The sequence below is a fragment of the Talpa occidentalis genome, unplaced genomic scaffold (assembly GCF_014898055.3).
Source record: "Talpa occidentalis isolate TD23 unplaced genomic scaffold, MPIMG_talOcc4v2.1 talOcc4.2, whole genome shotgun sequence".
Classification (NCBI taxonomy): domain Eukaryota; kingdom Metazoa; phylum Chordata; class Mammalia; order Eulipotyphla; family Talpidae; genus Talpa; species Talpa occidentalis.
Window position 1 is genome coordinate 29,548,739 of NW_023602073.1, and position 4,756 is coordinate 29,553,494.

Consider the following 4,756-nt stretch of genomic DNA (forward strand, 5'->3'; position numbering starts at 1 on the left):
AAATACACTGCGAAGGGGAGCAGCAGGAGAAATAGGAGAGGTCTGCTGGGCCATATGTGGGTTATTTCCCTGGCTAGGGATTGAACTGGGGGTGTAGAGGTGATAGCACTGAGACTTAACCCCTGGGCCACCAGGGAGGCCTGGGTTCCTAAGCTTATGAGTCCTATTTTTCAGTCAACTATGAAGGTAACTGACTCCATCAACCCATGAGTCTCGATTAGCACCAGCACTGGGGTTACTACATTTAAGGGCAGGGTTACAGGGAGATATTGTAGGGAAAAACATAAATCTATTAGGAACTTCTCTAAATCCATCAGGATATTATCAAATCCTCCTCTCTAGTAATACCAAGATTTTGTTCTTTCAAAAAGAGTTGGAAAAGATGGAACTAATAATGCAGAAAACATTCCTAAAATGAGGCCAAAAATTAAATGAGTCTGGAAATTTATCAGACTTCTATGTGCAGGGGCCCCCCTGGGCCTTGTGGGGAACGACAGGTGCCTCCTGCTGCTGTCAGAGACAGGGACTAACAGCACATGAGGCCTGGTCTCTAAACATGAAAATGAACAGGCACAAAGCAAAATGAAAACCAAAGAATCAAAATAGAAATAGAAAGAAATTTGAGGGCAGAAGGCTAGACCCTGAGCTGAGCCTGGGCTGACCCGCCACACAAGCACTCCCTGCCCAGACATGAGCACAAGGCCAGGTGGGGTCTGAGTCCCTGTGATCACAGGCCCTGCTGGGACAGGTGCTCCTGAAGGACAAGGACAAAGGAGCAGAGAGATGACCCCTGAGGAGTGACCACGTCAAAGCCCACAACGCACTGAGCACTGACTGGACACAGGCCTCATCTCCCTCGGCTTCTCACAGCCTCTCCTGCCCCCACCTGCAGACTCAGCACAGCAAACACGTGATTGTGAAAGGTTCCCATTTATTTCATCTCAAATTTTAGGAATCATTTTTATTAGCCCTCTAACCCATCAGACAAGTTCACAGAAAGTAATTTCAGAACTCAATTATTATTTCCAGAGGGAAGTAGTTACTGTTCTTGAGGAAAACACAAAGACAGGGGTAGATGCAGACTAAGCTACCTTTGCCGGAACAGGAAAATCATCAAGGAGAGACACAGGTCAGTATGGGAAGGGGCCTGGTGGGCAGGGCTGGGCCAGTCTCCCCACCTCCTCACATTATCTCATAAGAACAGAGACACATTCTGATGCCTTTTGCAGCAAAAGAAACCGGCATATCTTGAAGTTACAAAGTGGGGATGAGAAGAAATCCTGCCTCACTCAGTCCCCACAAGGCAGCTGGCACACACTGTGAAGGAAAAGGATCATAAAAAATTTCAAAGAAACACATAAATGTTGACATTCTCCATAGTCCACTGCATCCTCAGAATGTCCCTCTCAAAGCTTCCCCATAACCTGGTTGCATCCTCTCTGCCCCAGCTCCTCCCCCCAGCTCCTCCTACCTCAGGCCTCCAGGGTCACACCTTTAGCAGCTATGAGAGACACATCAAAGCCCTGGGAACTGTGGCCACCTGGGGGAGAACAAAACAGAACCTGGTCAGAGCCATGAGAGATGAGCACACAGGAGGGACTGATGGGGGTGACTCCACATGGGCTCCATTTACACTTTCTCCAGGGGCTCAGGGACCAAACCCCTGATCCACACTTACCTGCAGCCTGAGTGTAGCTTCCTCCTTGTCCACCTGTGGGAAGAAACATTATATTGAGACCAGGGAGGAATCAGGCCATTAAATCCTAAAGGAATCTCCTAGTCCTGGGCCACAGGGAAGTTTCCAGAAAAGTGACTGGACACTTAGGGCAAGACCAGGATAGATGAAGAGAGGAGATGAGAGGGGACGGGACCAACTGCCTGGGGTTTGCCCTTAGCAGAGACCTTCCCCTGTGCCATTTGCTGGAATCAGGGCCCCATCACCAGAATTATCAAGGTGAACAACTTGTGATTCATTTTCAAAAATGCTTTACAAAAGAGGGTTAACAATCAGCTCCAGACTGGGAAACACAAGTGTGTGGGTGGTACTTCCCAATACCAGGCAGGGCAAGTTCTATCTGTGGCCTGAAAGTCCCTAGTAGACAAGATGCCCCACTCCCTTCCCTACCTGAGTGCTTCTTCCTCCACATCACAGCTGCAGCCACCGCAGCTCCAGTGAGCACAGCTCCAAGGAGAACCAGGCCAGCAACGATGCCCACAGTGGGGATGGAGGACCGAAGAGGGGGCTCTGGAGGGGAAGGGAAAGTGAGACCCTGAGCCCCAGGCCTCCATCTGATGCTCTAAAGGTCTCCAGAGGGGCTCCTGATGCTCCTGAGAAGCTCTGTGCCCACTCCCCTCCTTACCCCAAGTCAGGACTTGGGTCTCCAGCAGCTCCTCATGCTGCACATGGCACGTGTATCTCTGCTCCTCTCCAGAAGGCACCACCACAGCAGCCCACTTCTGGAAGGTTCCATCCCCCCCAGGCCTGGTCTCCACCAGCTCCATGTCCTGGGTCAGGTCTTTCCCATCTCGCTGCCAGGTCAGGGTGATGTCCGCAGGGTAGAAGCCCAGGGCCCAGCACCTCAAGGTGACCTCATGGTCAGAGGTGGGGTGGTGGGTCACCTGTGCCTTTGGGGCCTCTGAGGAGAAGGGTGAGAACTTACACACTTTGGTTTTTCCCTCCGGGACCTGAAAAAACCTCCTGTGACCAGCCTCAGAATGGACAGGGCAGTGGGGTTAGAAGAGGAAGCACAAAATCTAGGAACAAGCCTGGTCTGGGATAATCTCTCATTCCTTAGATCTAGAATTAGGGCGACAGCTCTGGATAGGAGGAGGCAGTTCTCTAAGGAGGAGAGCACAGACGTTTGGGGACAGACCTAGTCACTCAGAAAAGCAGGAGTCAGATTCCCTGCTCTGTCTCTGGTGAATCCCGTTGTCCTCCACACCTCTGGCCTGTACCCCAGTTCTTGTATGTATAAATAAATAAATCTTAAAAAAAGAAAAGAAAAGAAAAAAATGTCCTTTGACCAATAACAAGACCCTGAGAGAAACACTGATGGTTCCCAAGAGGGCTGCCGGGTGAAAAGGATCTCGTGAAGGGAGATTCCAGGGCTGGTCTCCCCTCAGGCTCAGGAGGGACTGTTCTGAGGGAAAGTGGGGTCCTCTGGGGAGTCAGGAAACCCGGGGGGCTCCTCCTCCCCTGACCAGAGAGGGGGCGCTGCTGTGACCCTGACTCCACCCTCCCCGCGGTGCCGGCCTGAGGGGGGTTTGGAGACCTCGCGGCCCCTCTTACCTGAGCGCTGCAGCGTCTCCTTCCCGTTATCCAGGTCTCTGCGCAGCCCCTCCACGCACCTGCCCTCCAGGTAGTTCCTGACGCGCTTCGCCTCTCCTTCCTCCTCCCACTTGCGCCGGGTGATCCGAGCGACCGTGTCCGCCGCGGTCCAGGAGCGCAGGTCCCGGTTCAGGGCCAGGTAATCAGCGCCGTCGTAGGCGACCTGACTGTACCCGCGGAGGAGGCGCCCGTCGGGCCCCACGTCGCAGCCATGCAGCCACTGGAGGGTGTGAGAGCCTGTCCCCGCCCCGTCACCCCGCGGTCACCCCGCGGTCACCCCGCCCGCCCCCCCGGGAATAAACCGAAACTGACGCGGGAACCTCGCGGGGAACGTCCCGGGGCTCGTCCCGGGTCGAGGGTCCGGCGGGTCCCCCTGCCTCGGGGGGCGCTCGGGCCGGGGTCTGGGGTCCCGCCCGCCCGCGGGGTGGGGTCGTGAGCGCCCCGGGCCCGCCCCGCCCCGCTCACCGGCCGCGCTCTGGTTGTAGTAGCCGCGCAGGACGCGCAGGTTCACTCGGAACGTCTGTGCGGCGCCCTTCGCCTTCCTAGTCTGCCGCGCCCAGTACTCCGGCCCCTCCTGCTCCGCCCAGGGCGCCCGCGGCTCCATCCTCCGCCCGGGGAGTCGCTGTCGAACCTCACGAACTGCGTGTCGTCCACGTAGCCCACGGCGATGAAGCGGGGCTCCCCGAGGCCGGGCCGGGACGTCATGGTGTAGAAATACCTCAGGGAGTGGGAGCCTGGGGCGGGAGGGAGACCCGGGCTGGGGAGACGGAGCGGGAGGGGAGGGGGCGAAGGGGGTCCTGAGATTTTAAGGGGCGCCGGGACGAGAAGGGCCGAGACTCAGGGGGCAAGAGCAGGCGGGAGGCTGGGAGGGACAGAAAGGGGTCAGGAAAAGGTGGGGTGACGGGCACAAAAAGGCCAGCGATGGCGGGGACGCGACTTTCCCGGGGGCCTGCGCCCCCACCGGGGTTCCTCTACTTTCCCCTCCTCACTGGCCTTTTCCCTCCCGAGCCCGCACTCACCCGCCCAGGTCTCTGTCAGGGCCAGAGCCCAGGAGAGCAGCAGCAGGAGAGTTGGGGGCCTCATCACCTGTGCCCCAGAGGTAGCTGAGCATTTGAATCTTGGCGGGTCAGTGGAGACTTGTAACTTGGAGTCAGGGTGATGCTGATTGGCTGCTCTGGACCCTCCAGGCAATGGGGAGTGAGATCTGGGGTGAGTCACCCTATCCAGGAAGGAGAACCCAAGGCAGTTTGTGAGAGAAAGAGAAACTGTGGGGAGATGGGGAATATCCACAGTAAACCTTCCCTGCCCCAGACACAGCCCTTGGTGCTGAGACCCTGAGAACCACACCTGATACCTGGGACTTTGCTACCCCCTTTTCTCCTGCTCCAAAGCCTTTGTCACACCGTGGCCCTCAGGCCTGGCCGGGGA

The 4,756-nt window shown here is 56.6% G+C and overlaps 1 pseudogene; it reads right to left on the bottom strand.

The window, feature by feature from the left end:
* Nucleotides 1-917: 917 nt before the first annotated feature.
* Nucleotides 918-4,551, bottom strand: LOC119251969 (saoe class I histocompatibility antigen, A alpha chain-like; annotated as a pseudogene).
* Between the last annotated feature and the right edge of the window lie 205 nt (nt 4,552-4,756).